Source organism: Marmota marmota, unplaced genomic scaffold (assembly GCF_001458135.2).
Source record: "Marmota marmota marmota unplaced genomic scaffold, marMar, whole genome shotgun sequence".
NCBI lineage: Eukaryota > Metazoa > Chordata > Mammalia > Rodentia > Sciuridae > Marmota > Marmota marmota.
In genome coordinates, this window is record NW_025999925.1 from 6,637,440 (window position 1) to 6,656,004 (window position 18,565).

At 42.0% G+C, this 18,565-nt stretch overlaps 1 protein-coding gene and 1 pseudogene across 1 annotated transcript in view; both read right to left on the reverse strand.

Annotated features, from left to right (window-relative positions):
* Arsb (arylsulfatase B) overlaps window positions 1–18,565 on the reverse strand; it is a 155,558-nt gene that overhangs the window by 12,508 nt on the left and 124,485 nt on the right. The window lies entirely within an intron of this gene.
* LOC125615844 lies at window positions 576–697 on the reverse strand (annotated as a pseudogene).

The window sequence follows — 18,565 nt, forward strand, 5'->3', positions numbered from 1 at the left end:
TGTATATTGCTCTTGTATTATGCAACCTTGCCAAACTTGTTTGTTAGTTTTAAAAGCTTCTCAGTTGATTCATTAGGTTTTTCTTTTTTCTTCTCCAGTGCTGGGGATTGTATCCAAGGCATTGAACATTCTAGGCAAGCATTCAAACCTGAACCCTAGGTTTTTTAATATACAAGATCCTAATAGTTTTATGTCCCTGCTAACCGAGTGTCCTTTTTCCTTTTCCTTGCCTAAACTTCCTGGTTAGACTCTCCAGTATAATGCTGATACAAATGGCAAGAGCAGATATCCTTGTCTCATTCCTGATCTCAGGAGGGAAGCATTCAGTCTTTCACAGATAAATGTGATATTATCATAGGGTTTTTTTGTAGATGGGATTCATCAAGTTGAATAGGATTCCTTCTATTTCTAGTTTGAGTGCTTTTATCATGAAGTGGTGTTGAATTCTGTCTAAAGGATTTTCTGCAACTATTGAGATTATTTTGCGTTTTTGTCCTTTATTCTATTGATACGGTATATTAACTGATTTTCAGATCTTTTTTTAAAAAATTTATTTATTTATTATAATTTGTCATATAGGATTTTCAGATCTTAAACCAATTTTACATTCCTTAGGTAAATCTTATTTGGTCCTGACATATTAAACTGATAAGAACAGATACTATACTTGATCTTAGCCAAAAGGCCAAGAAGCAATTGGTCCTAACATATAATCCTTTTTATATATTTCTGGATTCCATATGTCAGTATTTTGTTGAGAATTTTGTATCTCTATGCATAAGAAATATTGAATTATTAAATTGGTGTTTTCATTAATAAATTGGTAGTGTATGGAATAGACAGTTGGGATGATAGAGAGGAGGGGTTGCTTTCTTAGCATGTGAACAAACTTAAAACTTCTGTGACGGAGTTGGACTAGATCCAAATTTAAGAAATATTTGTTGGTTAACAACTATGTGGTAATAAACCATCTTGTTCTGAAATTCTATGACAAGAAGTGATGAGCAAAGAGATCTAAGAGAAGTTTCGAAAGTGCAATCCAAGGTATTTCATGATAAAAAGGTTATGCAAGATAATTAAAATTCTAAGATTAGAATATTGTTGATGTTGGTAGAATAGAGATGCTGGTGCAGGAAACAGTGCGGAGAATATGAGTCCAGCATTAGGCATCCTGACTTGAGGAACTGGATAAACTCAAGGTAGAAATATCCAGCACTGGACCCTGTCTCAGAGACTGAAGGCACACACTGGTTTGAATACCACCTACCATGCAGTAACCACCAAACCCTGGGAATGGATTAGTTGACTGAAGCAAAGCAGAAAGCCAGAAACAGAGCACTGAGGGGCCAAGAGAAGCTGTCAGCAAGTGAGGTAGAGAAGAAGAAAATAATATGAGGAAGAAAACTGGTTAAACAGGACATCACAGAAGCCAAGAGAGCAGAGGGTTTCAGACCACAAATTAGAAGTACCAAACACTCCATCCATTAGCAGGATGGATAAGAAAGGGCCATTGGGTTTGTTAACCTCTGGGCAGAAACTATGGAGTTTCTAACTATGGAAAAACTAAGAGAGAAGCATAAACAAATATATCTTTCTCTTTTTCTTCTGAGCTGAAAGCCACCTCTGAGATAATAAAACTTTCTGATCAGACAGAAATACTCAGTCATAAGATGAATTAGCCATATGTATTGATTTGGGACATGAAAAAAGGAGATTAGCAGAAAATTTTAGGGTACATGAAGGATATCCCTATCTTACATACTGTGTAGTAAATTTACAGTGCTCCTAATCTGAGTAAAATCTGAAGGAGCTCAAGTCTCTAGAATGAGGTGGAAAACACAGCTCTCCACATCTGGAAAGAGTTCCAGACCTCAAGAGCTATCTTGAGAGGGGATGGTGAGTTGGTCAGTAGGGGTCCAGGTTCTCATCTCTATTGCTACAGAACAATTCAATCTGTAAGCAACAATCTGTGGTGTCCACTAAATATAGTGTATTTTTCTAATTTTTGTTTGAAGGAAGTGTCTGAGGTAACATGTAGTTTGAAAGACACAGATTAGTCATAGGCAATGGATTCACCAAATGGGGAATGCCTAAGGATACTCTTGATTTTCATGAAAGGCAACCCTGCTCTCTAGGTTGCATAAGGCATCTTCCTGACTCTTTGGAAATCATTGTCTAGAATAGTTTATGATTGTACTTTTATAAAACACATTATTTTTTCTAATTACAGATCCTATTATACACATGTTGAAAAATACAGAAAAGTATGAATGGGAAAATTAAAAAAAAATTGTAAGCTTATTAGTTGCTATTAACATTTTGGTGTATAACCAAACATTGGAGCTTTTAATTACATAATGCTTTAAAAATTTTTTTGCTGCAAATAAGAAGAGGAAGTGCAGAGAAGATAGGAAGCTTTCATGCCCAAAGAAAATAGCACGTGTGTATGGTTTGGCAAGAAATTAAGAGAGAAACTTAAATCCACCCTAATATGAAAGCAAGCAAGAACCAGTTTGGCTTCTGAAGAGGATATTGATGTCCCTAAGCAATATCCAGGAAGGGCAGTTCTTGACAATGCATGTAGGTCAGAACGGAATGATACAGGATGAAGCCTACAAGGTCATCAAGAAGACAAGTACCATGTCCTGGATCTAAGGAGATAAGGGCAGGCTGCAGCTGACAAAATGGTGAAAGGGGGGAGTTCAAAAGGACTGGAATCATCCTATAAAACTTTCAGGAGCAGAAACAATATGGAGAAGTGATAATAAAAATAATAGTAATAACAGCTAACATTTGTCGAATGTAATGATGGACTAGGCATTGTTTTAAGCACTTTGCATCTAATTTTTTTAAAAAATATTTTTTAGTTGTAGATGGATATCATACATTTATTTTATTCATTTATTTTTATGTGGTGCTGAGGGTCAAACCCAGTGCCTCACATGTGCTAGGCAAGCGCTCTACCATTGAGCCACAACCTCAGCCCCTAGCTTGCATCTAATTTAATCCCTTTATAATCCACCCATCCCTCATCCTATAAATGAGGGAAACGAAGGCACAGAGAGAGACTAAGGTACATGATACCATTTTGGCTCAATATACAGAATGTTTCTAACACAGCTTCCTCAGCTCTGAAGGCCAAGTTTCCATGGGGAGGGGGATCTTCTGGCTTTAGGGGTAGAAGCAAGGGCTTGGGCTGGGAGGTGGGAAATCTCCAGCATCGGTGCAGGGGTAAACAGGATGGTCTAGGTCACCTTCTCTCTGAAACGCTGCTCAAGTGAAATGAGCTGGGCATGGGCAGAGAATGAGACTTAGGAGGATTTACTGTTCTGACCCTGGAGGAAAGCAGTGCTAGGATAGTAATGAAGGTGAAGGTAAGGACTGTGTGATGCAAGTGAGGTCCCACCACCCCTTCTCCCAGAAGGCCACGGTGCACAGCAGTACAAAGCAGGCTGCTTGGGTTCAAATCTCAGCTCCTTCCCTCAATGGCTGTGTGACTTTGAGGCCAGCTGAACCTCCTAAACCTCAGTTTCCTCATTTGTAAAATGAGGATAATAGTATGTAATTCACAATATAATATGGACTAAACGTGATGATGCATTGAAGATGTTCGGTACTAAGTCCGGAATATAGAGAGTGTGATAAATGTTACTGTTATGGTTTAGATGTGAAGTGTTCCCCAAAAGCGCATGTGAGACAATGCAAGAAGGTTTAGAGGTGAAAAGGATTGGGTCATGACAGCCTTAACCCGACCAGTGTGTTAATCCCCTGATAAAGATTAGCTGAGTGATGTTGTAGGCAGGTAGGGTGTACCTGGAGGAGGTGGGTCATTGGGGGTGTGCCTTTGGGGTATATATTTTATCCCTGGTGAGTGGAGTCATCTCTCTCTGCTTCCTGGTGTGATTTCTTGAGCTATTTCCCTCCACCACATTCTTCCACCATGATGTTCTCTTCATCTTCAGCCCTAAGGAATGGAGTTGGCCATCTATAGACTGAGACCTCTGAAATTGTGAGCCCTAAAATAAACTTTCCCTCTTCTAATTGTTCTTATCAGGTCTTTTGATCACAGCTGCCAAAAAAAAAAAAAAAAGGAAAGGAACCTGACTAAAACAGTTAATGTTACCAGTTTTGCCCTCTTGGGCAACTTTATGAACTTCCCATGCCTCAATTCACTTTCTATAAAATTAGTTTCACAATAGTCGGGGAGATAAGGCACACATATGCTTAGCATAGCGTCTGCTGTATTGTAAAACTACAGTCAACATGATCAACATTAAAGATAGTAATGTTTAATTAGTAATGGCCAATACTTATAAGCACTTAACTATGTGCTCATAAACATAAAATACGATTACTTAATCCCTGCAATATCTATATGGCATAGGTAATAATGTCTTGCAATAATGATAATCTCTTCAGTACAATAGTATTTTTTTCTTTTAATTCTATTTCCTGGGTAAATTAGGCAGAAGTCACTATTTTTTAAAATTTCTTCTAATTAGTTATACATGACAATGGAATGCACTTTGGCATATCAGACGTATATGAAGTATATGCACTTTGGCATATCATATGTATATGAAGTATATATATATATATATCTTGTATTCTCATTCTCTGAGAATACAAGATGTAGAATCACACCAGTTGTATAGTCATAGATGTACATAGGGTAATAATGTCTGATTCATTCTACTTTCATTCCTACCCCCATACCCCCTCCCCTCCCTTCACTCCCCTCTGCCTAATCCAAAGTAACTCTATTTTTCCCTAGCCCCCCTCATCCTTATTGTGAATTAGCATCTGCATATCAGAGAAAACATTTGGCCTTTGGTTTTGGGGGATTGGCTTATTTTGCTTAGCATAATATTCTCCAGCTCCATCCATTTACCAGCAAATGCCATAATTTCATTCTTCTTTAAGGCTGAGTAATATTCCACTGTGTATATATATACCACATTTTCTTTATCCATTCATATGTTGAAGTACACTTAGGTTGGTTCCATAGTTTAGCTACTGTGAGTTGAGCTGCTATTAACATTGATGTGACTATGATCCTGCAGTATGCTGATTTTAAGTCCTTTGGGTATAAACTGAGGAGTACGATAGCTGGGTCAAATGGTGGTTCCATTCCAAGTTTTATGAGGAATCTCCATACTGTTTTCCATATTAATTGCACAAATTTGCAGTCCTACCAGCAATGTATGAGTGTACACTTTCCCCCACATCCTCACTAAAACATATTGTTTCTTGTATTCTTGATAATTATCATTCTGATTGGAGTGAGAAGAAATCTTAGAGTAGTTTTGATTTGCATTTCTCTAATTGCTAGAGATGTTGAAAATTTTTTCATATATTTGTTGATCAATTGTATTTCTTCTTCTGGGAAGTGTTTGTTCAGTTCTTTAGCCCATTTATTGACTGGGTTATTTGGCTTTTTTTTTTTGGTGTTAAGTTTTTTTAGTTGTTTATATATCCTAGAGATTATAAACAACTGGGGTGTGTGTGGTAAAGATTTTCTCCCATTCTGTAGGCTCTCTCTTCATGTTATTGATTGTGTCCTTTGCTGACAAGAAGCTTTTTAGTTTGAATCCTTCCCATTTATTGATTCTTGATTTTAATTCTTGCACTTTAGGAGTCTTGTAAGGAAGTCAGATCTTAAGCTGACATGGTGAAGATTTGGGCCTACTTTTTCTTCTATTAGGTGCAGGATCTCTGTTCTAGTGCCTAAATCTTTGATCCACTTTGAATTGAGTTTCATGCACGGTAAGAGATAGGGATTTAATTTTATTTTAATTAATTTCATTTTTTATAGATTGATTTCCAATTTTCCCAGCATAATTTGTTGAATAGCTCTTTTCTCCAGTGAATATTTTTGGTGCCTTTGTCTAGTATGAGATAACTGTGGGTTAGTCTCTGTGTCTTCTATTCTGTACCATTGGTCTACATGTCTGTTTTGGTGCCATATCATTGTGTTTTTGTTACTATGGCTCTGTAGTATAGTTTAAGGTCTGGTATTGTGATGCCTCCTGCTTCCCTCTTCTTGCTAAGCACTGCTTTGGCTCTTCTGGATCTCTATTTTTCCAAGCGAATTTCATGATTGCTTTTTCTATTTCTTTGAGGAATGATGTTGGCATTTTAATTGGAATTGCATTAAATCTGTTATGTGCTTTGGGCCGTATGGCCATTTTGACAATATTAATTCTGCCTATTCAGGGAGCATGGGCAGTCTTTCCATATTCTGAGGTCTTCTTCATTTTTTTTTTTCCTTTAGTGTTCTGTAGTTTTCGTTACAGAGGTCTTTCAACTCTTTTGTTAGATTGATTCCCAAGTCTTTTCTCTTTTTTTTTGAGGTTATTTCCTGAGTAAATTAGGCAGAAGTCATTATTATATCAGAAAAATGAAATAAAACCTAACACTAAAAACCACACAGAAAACAAATCCACTTCTAGGGTCTGGGTTTGGGGAGGACCTATACGTGCTCCCTCATTTATGTTCCAGAATTTGAATAGGGTTGGGGAAAATAGTGTCTGTGGATGAAAGCTATGATTTGTCACTTCAGGGTTTATTCTCTTTCTGTCCTGTGATTTGTGTCCTGCCACTCATTTCCACTGAGCTCTCTTTGTTTTTAATCATTGTTATAATCTACCAAGGTCAGTTTAAAATTTCATTCTGCCACTGATCCTTTGCCCTTCCTGCCAGTGTGAGGCCATCTTCAAGCTTGATGTGGACATATTTACTTACTGTAACGCTCACGCACATGGACCGTCAGAGACCCTCCCAATCTTTCCACAAGCTTAGTTTCAATGTGTTTTCTAATATAGAATCTTGTCAGGTGTGGTTTTAGTGAACAGGCGTGATTTAGGTTTAAGTAGCAATAACCACCTTCAACTTTTGTGCTTAAAGTTTATAAAAGAATAGCCTATTTGCTTATTATGGGAATCAATTATCTCAAAGTTTACAGTAAAGTTTGATTTACCCTAAACGTTAGATTGGCTGGTCATTTCTTCCTGGTCAATCTAGTGAAAAGTTCAAACAATTCCAAACTCCAAGTGAAGTTCAAGTCACTAAGGTCCTTTTTGTGCCAGCTAGTGAGAAGCCCACAGCCCAGAGCCTGGCTTTCTGCATGGGACCACAGCACATTCAGTCTTAGCTGGAGAGAGGCACTTGGCCCACGTGCGGGTCCAATCTCCAGTCTGCTCATGGATTCACATGTCCAGTGACAGTGGGTTTATGTCAAGGTGGCCTCGTCATCTTGTTGCATGGTAAAGACATACATAGCTGGGTGTGAGTGTGTATAATGTTGCCTTAGTTCCTATTTTAAAAAGCATGGTGGATCTAAAAATAAAATTTTTCTATGAACCTCCAAAACCTTAGCTGATGTCCTTTCCTGCTAAAATTTTAAAGAAGCAGCATGGATGGCCGCCCCAGCTGGAAAATGAGAGGTGCAAACTCCTTGGAATTTAGCAGTGTCCTGCCCTATGCCACTACTATTTAGTTCTGAAAAGGAACTCAGAGAACTCACTGTGCATTTTAGTGGTGTTGAGAGCAATCTCTTTTTTGTTGTCTTATAAAGTCATTGAACCACTCTGTTTGTTTCCTTCTATGCAAAATGAGCATAAAAGTTCTACTTAGCCCACGGGAGGACTGTGAGGAGTAAATGAGCTCCTAGGTGTCAAGACCCCAGTTGCAGGTCTCTCGAATTCCCACTGCAGTTGCCATCAGACTGGGGACGTAGACAAAAACCAATCTACCAACCCAAAGAAATCCTTTCAGTTTAGGTTGAACCTAGGTGTGGACAGCCATCAAGGTTTAGGTGCACCTGACCACCTAACCCTGTAACACTGTGAGGTCAGCTGCCAAGGGAAACCTAGATTAGTGAGGGGGGGAAGAAAAGGTCTCCTTAAAGAAATGATGTCCAGGATGCAACTGGAGGGCTGAGTAGGCACTTGATGGTGATGATGATGGTGATGGTGATGGTGATGATGATGACGATTTGCAGGGCTCAGGTAATGATGCAGGGGTTGGGGTGTAAAGTGGGATGTGGGTGGGGGCACAAAGTTGCAGGAAGTCCTGTAGCGTACATAACCTTAGACACCAGAAATAATCATTATATGGTTTTTGCTGCAACTTTAACTTCAGCATAAACATTTCTTGTGGCTTTTCGAAATATCTGACCACACTACTGGAATCAATCCCCACCGCCCCATGGGAATTTGTTTCTCAGGCTCACTGTAAGCTCTCAGGGCTCTCACGGATTCTCACTTTGCTTGCCATTAATTTTATGGGCAGGTTCCCCATTTCTGGTCTTATGCCCTGTTTAAACAACAACAAAACACCAGGGTTCTTGGCTCAAAAAGACGATTCTAATTCAGCCATAATTTTGGGGAAACAATGGAATGGATTCAACAGTCCTCAGATATACACCCTTGAAGTAAAATTAAAATGTGAAGTGTTTATTGAGGCCCCAGGTCTAATGCTGGGGAAGGAAAACAGAGGGCACACACGAGTGCAGCAGTGGGAGTGGCTGTGACCTGCCCTGGTGTGACAACGGAGAATCCACTAGAAGCAACGAGGGAACAACAAGGAGGAATAAAGAGGGAAGCGAAAAGAAAACACCCAAGAAAGAAGACGGGAGGGGGAGGGGAGTAAAAGGAAAGGCGAGGTGGTGGGAGGGAGGCCGGGGTGGGCTCGGGCACTCAGGGAGGGTGTCAGGACGGTTTTTCCTTCCACCCTTACTTATCTGCCTCTCTGCTTGTCAGACTTTTCCAAAATTAGGTGAGGACATGGGGGACAATAGTAGAGTGAAGCTCAGAGTTAAGTGGAGTTCAAGCGTCATTTAATGCCTGACCACAACGGGCACTTAGTAAACATCTCTGTGTTGGGTTTTAGTTACCCAGGCTGCCAGGGCTACTTAACTGTTGTGATTGCAAGGGATTGAGATCTCTGGCTTAGCCCAAGCCCCTGACCAACTCTTCTAATTATAACCATGGGCACTTGATTCTGTTTTCTCATGATTAAAATGAGTAACAATCTCATAGTTTTTTTTTTTTGAGGATTAAATAAGATATTACATCAAAAGTCTTTAGCAGTGTCCCTGGCACATAGTAAGCTCTCAATAAATGTCAACTATTATTTATTATTATTATTACTAAAATAGTAGTTGTTGAAATCACACAATTCAGTGACACCAGTGTTTTACAGACTGTGTGGCCAAATCTTCCCTCCAAACAAACTCTGGGCAGTCATCCCCTACATAAAACAGCTAAAAGGAGAGCTGTCTAACCTCTCCACCTTGGGTCACCTTTGGCAGCCCCCAGAGGATCCTTTGGGCTTCATTGACTCCAAGTGGAAGCCTGTGGCCAGGGTGCATTCTGGATGCACCCACATGGGCACAGGCATGGGGAAGAGGGGGTCTGGGGAGCCATGCCAGCAGGGCGATGGGCCCACATGCCCGTTATCCTTCCCAGGTACTCCCGCTCTTTGGAACCTGCCAGCTCTGCTGGTGTTGACCTGGGGAAGAGTAAAACAGGGCAGCCTGACTACCATTAAAAATTCTCCTCCTTTCTGGACTCAAACTTGACTGAGGTAAGTTTTCTGTTACACCCACACTCCTTATTTAGAATCCTGTCTGTCCTTGGTGAAATCCTTACGATGTTAACAAGAGTGTCAGAAAAAATACACCAGACACGAAGCTAATCAGAAAAAGGTGAGGAGGAATATTACAGCTGTTATTTATTACCTACAAGGGGAAAACCAAAATGCTCATAATTTTTATATATATGCACTCCACATGACAGATTTCAAATGAATCTGTTTATGATTTTCAGTTTACAAAGTCAATTTCTCTGACACCTACTCACTCAGTCCATATTTGATATTTTAAAAGTCATAGTGAAAAAAAGGTGCTTTGATGTGGTTTGCTCAGCCTAGACAGAGTTCAAATGTTAATCATTACTGAATTGTGTATAATAAGTATGCGGAGAATGTGCCTGTTTTATAGGGAACGTCAACAGTTGGTTAATGTCTGACATTAGCCAGGAGTGTCAACTTAACCATGTAAACCAAAAAACAGAAAACAACCACTCAGTGAATCCTCCACTCATGATCACGCCGGTAAATTAAGTCACGTGGGTCTGAAATGGGCTGATGGGAGAGTCTCTTATGCTTGGGGTTAAATTGAATCTTGACTAAATAACTTAAATATTGTTATTCATTTATCTATTCAACTAATTTCTATCCTGTTGATCATGATATCTGCTAGATACTGAACTCTCACCATGAAAAAACCAGTCTAGCAGGTAATAAGAAAATAATTGAGTTCAGACTTCAAAAATTCCAAAGTACTGGAATAAACATTTGTTGCCTACATGACTAAATGCACAGAGGGCGGGGAGATTCCAAAGGAGAAGCAAATGACCCTGGGAAGGATCAGGGAGGGTGGTGCTCCTTGAACAAGGACAAGGTCAACGTGAAAGGTAAAGAAGGTGTTGACAAAGGCAATCCAGGCAGAAAGCTCGCTTGTCTACTTGGCATGTCCTTCTCCCTGGGCACTGTCCTCCTTTCCAGTCTCCAAGTGAGAAGATGCAAACAAAGCGCTTTCCACAGTGAGTGGTACTTAGCCCAGAAAAGATGCTCTGTCAGGTTGACTGGTTCCACCTGAGCTCCTTTGTCAGCCTCCTGACCCTTCAGTGGTGCTCCAACCCTGCATTTATGGAGAGAGAATTTGCCATCTATCTCCTGTTGCTGGCCTTGGCCATGAAAATAGGCTCAACCTCTTTAGCCTGCGCGTCCCCTTCTCCTCCATGGACAATAGTTTATGCAATCCCTCTGGCTCCTTTGCCTTTATATACTGCCCCCGTGAGCCACCCTGCCTTTTTGAACCCTATGTCCAGTGCGAGGTGGAGGGCAAGGAGTCAGAGGAACACATTCTGTACCTCTGACAGCCCACAGGATAGCTTCCATAGCAACTCCTCTCTGACGACCCCTATACATTGCCAAACTGGACTCCCCAGCCGGATCCGTTCCTGCTGTAGCTGAAGAGGTAGAAACATGTGGTCTGGGAAGAGAAAGGGGAAGCGGATGGAATGCTGAAGAAAACCAACGCTGAAAGACAGAAGAGGGGAAGGATCCCCCCAAAAGACCGAGAAGGAGGAGTTGGACTAGAAGAGCGAGCACCACAGAAATCAAATATTCCATGGAGAAACCCGACCAGGAGACAGGAAAGTGTGAGAGAGCAGGAATGAGAGCACAGGGCTTGGCATGGTGATGATGGGGAGAAAGCTACTGTGCAGGGCTTTAACACAGAACGCCCATGGACACGTGAACTTGGGGTCCAGCGCGCTTATAACAACAAAGATAAGACAGATAGAGAGCAGAGTGTTCATTTGCTCTAATCATCCTCCAGTTAAAGTGAAAGCAGACGGGCAGTCTTGGCATGAGTGATCCTGTGCCAACTACCCTCTCCATTCTCGTCCTCACAAAAGGCTGATCTAATACAGGATGATAGCTACCCATGGAATTCACATTTTTAGTCTGTCTCTCTCTAAATACACGTTTTTTCAAGTAATTGGTAGAGTCCGACAACAAATGGCTATAAATAGGCATTTTGTGTGTATATATATATAAAAAAGGAAACTAACCAAAAATATTCATCTTCAGCCTGTGATTAAGATGATGAGCATGAAGCAGGCTGAGTCGTCCGTTCTTTGGCTCCGGATGAAAGAAGAAAGACTCCCCCGCCCCCAACATGGCATTTAGTGAAATCCCAACCACAAAGCCTCAGGATCCAAAACGCCTTGCTGAAGGCCGAGCTCTTCCGGAATTGTACAGTCCATATTCCAGTGCTCAGGAAAGGCCTGTCTAGGCTCTGAGCACATTTTTGGATAAGGATGAAATAATGCTAATTTAATACTTAATTTGGAAAGGGGGCCTTGCCCATGGTTCCGCTCATGATGGCTGTCAGGCAGGCCTGGTCTCTCTGGGAAGTGTAGTGATGCTGCTGTGTATCCGGAGCCCAGAAGCCCGTACTGGGGTAGCAATAGCGACAATTTCAGTTGCAGAAAACCGAAGCCAGTTGGCATTCTTCCAAGGACAGCCATGCTGTCCACAGCCCAAACCCCAGCACGTTACATACACCCTATAATCATTGCAATGAGGGACACTGGGTGCTGCTTGCCAAAGGTAAAAAAGCAAACATTCAGGGCAACTCTTTCTAGCCTACCCTAATTCTTGGGCAGCAGCCCAGTGGAAACTAAGGATGTTTGAATTTTGGAGATGCTAACGAGGTCTCACATGAACCAAAAGTCAGAATACAATCTCTCTTCCCAAAGAAAACTAGAAACATGAGACAGCATGCAGAGATGGCTTCTTTGCTCTGCCTGATTTAGAATGAAATATTAAAAAAGGGCCATCAAATTTTCAGATCACTTTGGGTCTCCCACCGGCTTTTTTCTTTTTTCTTTTTTTTTTTTTTTGCAGTGACTGGGGACCAAACCCAGGGCCTCATGCTGCTAAGCAACTGCTCTATCCCAATCTTCTAGATCAACTTTGGTTGAAAAGCTTCTGTTCCAAAGAACACCTCACATGTTCCTGAACTTGCAGATGATTTGGTAGCTTGATTGTGGAGTCCAACAGACAGCTATCTGGAGATTTCTGAAGCCCTGGTCCTTGTACCACCCCCTTCAGGTGCCAGCTGTTAGGCATATCACATGGTCATGAGAGGACTCACACAAGGGCAGAGTAGGAGTCTGTGCTGGCCAGCGTGGTCTTCTTCTCCCTCTAACATCTTTCCAAAGCAGGTGGGAGGGACTTAACTTGAAAATTCCTCCCCTTTCCCCTGATACCAGTGATCGTTTACTCCCACCCAGGGACAGTGTGTTCAGCAAAACTCCAATTCTGAACCTGCATATGGAAAACCAATTAAATGAGGAGGAAAACAAGACAGAATTGAATTTTCCATCTGACTCGAATAAGAATGTTTAGAATCAGGCAGATTTAGAAATGGAACTAAGGGGCCTGCTATCATGTTAGAGGCTCATTTTGCTAGGGGATGGTCCCCTACAGAGGTTCAGGTTACAAAATGCCAAAGACAGGGTATTCAGAAAACACACATCAGTAGGTCTGATGCACTCTCCTGGCTTAGCACATATTGTCACATGAAAAATCTGTGAATAATAGGGAACTGGAACAGTCAGAGCGGGGGGCGGGGGGCGAGGGGGGGAGTGGGGCCAGAATCATATGACCCAGTAGAGCAATTTCAGTTTTCAGCAAGTAATTCTGTAGCTCAAAATGACCAGGAGACAGGAGAAGAGCGTGAGGGCTCCCAACACAGAGAAATAACATTTGAGGGGATGCAAATGCTAAATGCATTATGCATTGCATGCATATATGAAATTATAATAGTGTACTCACAAAATATGTACAAATATTATAGGTCAGTTAGGAAAATCTTGATAATATGGAAAATTTGAAAGACAGACCCCCCCCCACCACCACCTCAGGGCAACACTCCTATACCCAGCAACCTGCTTCTTGGAGAAGAGAGCTGTGAATAAGAAAGTGGAAATATCTATAACTGAACTCCCCCCCCCAAAAAAAAAAAAACACAAAAACCCAGAGGTAGCCTCCTGAATAAGCAAAAGAAACAAAATAAGAAGCTGCTTAGAGGGAGTCAGTGCTACAAAACTCCAGAAACAGAAAGCTTATTTCCGGTTGTTGGGGGAGAGGGAAGGCTTCCCAGAGAAGGTAAGACTTGGGGTGAGGGTGCACACCAAGGGATCGTAGGATTCACAGAGGAAAATGGGCAGGAACAGGCCATTCAGGGCAGAGGGAGGCAGGATGAGGTGGGAATTCACCCACACTGTTTGGACTGTGGGGGATGGTTGGGCATCCTGGCTGGCCAGAGGGGGATAGGGTAAGAAGAGTTTTGAAATGATGGGTTAGGTCAGTTTCTCCACACTACATAAGTTTGAGCATTTTCTAGTAGATAATTAGAAGAAACCAACGTGTTTTTGTTTTGTTTTGTTTTGTTTTGAGCAGGAATGAAAGACACATTTTAGAAAGATTCTGAAGAATCTAAAGATTCTGATATCCATGTTCTCTAAAGTTATTAGTTAAGCTTCTTGGATGACTTAACACTGAGAAAATGTTGCTCTATATGACAGCCAGGAATAACTGTCACTGAAAGGAGATATTCTATGCTGTAGATACATAAATTAGCATTCTGGATCACAGCGGAAAGAAATCCATTGAACAGTCTAGCTGGGCAACTACTGAATAACTCTGCATCTGGGGCTGGGAGGGAAGTGTGGATGGCCAACAGGACAGGAAAGGTGACTGTCGGGTCTGGAAAGGCATCACTGGAAGAAGAAGGAACACACTGCTTTCTGAGGGGGATGATGCATTTGGTTTGGGGCCCAGTGCCTGACATGAGCGATTGCACGTGTGGGTTTAGATAAGATGATGGATTTGCTGCAGGTGCGTCCTTGCTCAGGCTCCTTAGTGCACTAGGAATATAGCTGGAAGTGCAAGGTCCCCAGCACCTGCATCACTGTCCTTCCTGGGAACACACACTGACCACATTTCTTACTCTCCCTTGGAGTTAGGTGTATAGTTAGGTATGCAGTTAGGAATGTGAGTGCAGTCCACTACCAGACAGGCCAGGGCTCAGAAAACCCTCTTGTGCAGAGGCCTCCATGTAGATAAGATGTGGCCTTGGCAGCTTGTCACAAATAGCCGAGCTGCAAGATGGAAGAAGCCGTGGTCTCCAAAACACTACTTGGAAGAGAAACTGTCTAGATCTCAGAATGCCCATTTTGCATCCTGTGAATGAGAAATAAATATCTTTCCTGTTTGAACTAAAACAGTTTGGGTTTGCATTATCTATTTTTTTTTTTTTAATTTTACATTGTGGGTGTATCTGCAATGAGCAGTCACTAATCCTGAGAGATAATCTCTTCCCTGGTATTTCAGTTTTATTTTGCAGATGTCTGACACTGCACATGAGCTCCTTGAAACTAACAAGCATTAGTGGCCAAAGACTTTGAAAGCCTTAGTGCATTTAGCAGTAAGCATTATCTTAACTAATCCACCATTTCTTGGGGCTCATCCCATCTGACTGCCCTCATTTAGAATGTTCTGAACACACGCATTTCTTTCAGTTTTTTGGGACACACTGAGCTCTGGTGGTCCAATCTGGTTTTTTCCACTGCAGGAGTCTTTGAATTAGCCCTTCCCTACCCCCTTGAGAACTTTCTACAACTCTTTGCCTGGATAACTTCTTTTCCAGGTCTCGGATCAAATAACACTTTCTCAATCTCCCAAATTAATCTACACCAACTCCTGTTAATCTTTCACGACACATATTAAAATTTGTAATAATGTATTTGTTTATTAAGCACCTGTCACCCTCTAAAAGTATGAGATCCCAGCAAAGCAGGGATCATGATTGTTTTGTTCAGCTGTGTACGGTACACTTGGCGCCCCACACTGTGTAAGTTTGATTGGGGTTACTGAATGGAGGAATGCATTAAGGCTCTGAAATTACGGCTGGATTTGAGAGCGATCTAAACAGGGACAGATGATGAGTGGAGCCTGCAGAACAGCGGGCGGAGAGCAACCTTGGGAAAAACACAGGCTGGGCTATAGTGTCCACCTCTTGATTTCATAGCCCCAAACAGTCAGTGGAGAAGAATAAAGTTTAAAGAAAAGAAACTAGACTGTTTCCTGTTCATGCTGGCCACAACTTTAAAAAACTGATCCTGTTCTCTCCCAGCTATTGATGCAGAGTGCTCACACATTTTTAGTGTGGCCTGATAGAGAGCAGGAAACCACTCATTTCTTCCATCCTCCTCTGTACAAAGGGGAGCTCAGCTGAGTGATTTCCAGTGTATATTAGGCCACAATAAAAATGTGTGAGTACTCTGCATTGACAGCTGGGAGGGAACAGGATCAGTCTTTGAGCTTGCAGCCACCATGAACCTGTGGTCCTCCTGCGGGACTCAGGGTTGACTTGGAAAGTTCTTGTGAGGGACTTAACTGGACAGGTGTCTCCTAAGAACTTAACTTCAGGATCTTTTCTCCCAAATAGAGTAGAGAATAGGGGTGGGTTGCAAGCATGAGTAAGGAATATCTAGGTCCTTATTTGGCTGTCTTCTCTCCTGCGAGTGGAACACTTATCTAGATGTGATAAGGATGCTCCCTAGAGACACCATGAGCAGGCATCCTGGGACCTGGGCAGAAGCACGTTTGCTCCCCCCGTGGGACTCCTCTGCTCCTGAGATGCAGTTGGAGCTCCAGCTTCCAGACTGACAGCTCACTATCAAGCGCCTTCCTGTGCTCTGGAGATGGACACTTCTTACATCAACACCATTAAATCAGCCTGTCAATCAGCAGCATCCACGTTCCCACAGGAATATAGAGTTGGTCTCCTCAACTGGAGGGCTTGGATTGGCTATCTGCTTCCTTGATTGTGGTTGCTTTCCTACTTTATCTCACCCAAAACCTTCCAGAGGTTAAAATGATGCAAGTTCTATACTGACTGGAATTCTTCCCCCATGCAATATAGAAGTTTATTCATTATTCCAACAAATATTTATTGAGCAGCTACCCTGTGCCTGCTGCTGGGGCAGGAACTGGATTTATTCCATCCAATGATGATTTACTGAGCATCTACTATGCACTTATCATGGACTGGGAACCAGGCTCCCTTGCCATCTCCTGCAGACAGGAGCTTCCCGGTTAGTAAAAGGACTGTTCAATGTTTCAATGCCTTTATCTTTCCTCCTGAGGGCATTCTGTTTAGGGAAGAGCCAGATTAGGTTCTTGGCAGTCACGGTGAGTAAAAGGTGCAGTATAAACAGAGTGCCTGAATGGCTTTCAAAGTCTTTAGCCACTAATGCTTGTTAGTTTCAAGGAGCGCATATGCAGAATCAGACATCTGCAAAATAAAAAACTGAAATACCAGGGAAGAGATTATCTCTCAGGATTAGTGACCGTTCACTGCAGATACACCCAAAATGTGAAATTAAAAAAAAAAAAGTGTTTTGCTCTAGCTCTTGGTGACTTTTTAAAAAACTGGAACTAGTTCAATTACTCTTTCTTTTCCTTGCCATTTCTTCAAACCCACCTGATCATTGGTATTAAAGGGCTTCCTCGTAATCACATAAGCTTCCAAGGAAAAATGTAGAGCATAAGTTAGAGAGGAGAGGAAAGCTGGGAACAGCCCAGTTTCCACGTGACCGAGAAGAAAGAGAAACCAGTGAACTATTGTGACTTATCAAAGCTGATGAAAACAGCCAGTAGGAGGAAAAGAGGAGCTCAGAGGGATCAGGAGAAAGCTCTCGACATGGCACATAATTAATCCACTCAAACTGAAAGCCAAAGGCAGCAAGGAAAGCTATAATTACCCAAATGCTTTCAAATAGTGGATCCTGCACAGGAGACACAAATGGGTGGTTCCTACTTTGATAGAACTTAATGGATGGTGGGCACTGGCCTTTGTCTGAGGTGGGGCTGGCTGCTGTCCTCTGCCTGCCTCTGACCTCCCAGCTCACTACAAGTCTCCCTGCTCACAGACAGAGGTCCTGCAGCTGTGTCCTCCTAGTGATGGGGGACTTCTTGCACAATGCCCAGTTTATTGTCCAAGGTCTATTGACAAGGATCCTATAAACAAGGCCACGCCTTTTGTATTACTGGAAAAGAGAAAGAGCCCCATGGATATTTGCCACCCAGAGACCAATGGCGGAGTCTTGGGATCAGTGTCGAGGATTTCTGAGAATAATACACAGGGCTTCCTAGTAGCAGGAAGTTCCTCACAGGATGACTCAAAGGAATGCACACTGGGGAGTGAGGCAGACAGAGCCCCTGGCCAATGGCGTTATGAATAACATCTCAGAGGGGCTGTTGAAAACACCAAAGCCTTTTCCTAATAATTGCTGAATATATAATGAGCAACAGGCTTAATCCTATAATCACACCAGATTATCTGATAGTGAGCTGCTTTCTGCATTTGCACCTACCTGTGGTGAGAAGCAGACATTATCAGTGACATGTCGGAGCAGAGTTTAGTTTCGAGGGAGGATTGCAGGCAGCTAGTGTTATATAATCAGAACCGACTCTGGTCAGTGGTTTTATACCAGGGATATGATTACGACTGAATAAGATCAGTAGGAGAACAAAATGAGACTGATAGAAAGAAATGTGTCTTTCTGTTTCTATTTATTACTTTTACTTCTAATTACTTTCCTTCCATCCATCATCTACTTTTCAAGGAACAGCATGATGCAAACTCTTCTGCTGCTTTCCACAACAATAGGAACTATTTCTGAGAAAGCAAGGCTCCCTCTGCTTGCCCCAGATTTTCCCGAGTCTCTCTGACCTGACTAGAAACACAAGCAAGAAAGGGGTGTATGTGACAGTAGATGAGGATACATTTATGGTCCACACGCCTTTGTCCTCTGATAAGGAAAGGGGCTGGAATGTCCAATGAAGCAAACCTAAATTTCCTCTCCCTCCCTCCTTCTTCTTTTCTTTCCTTTCCTCCCTCCCTCTTCTCCTCCCTCCC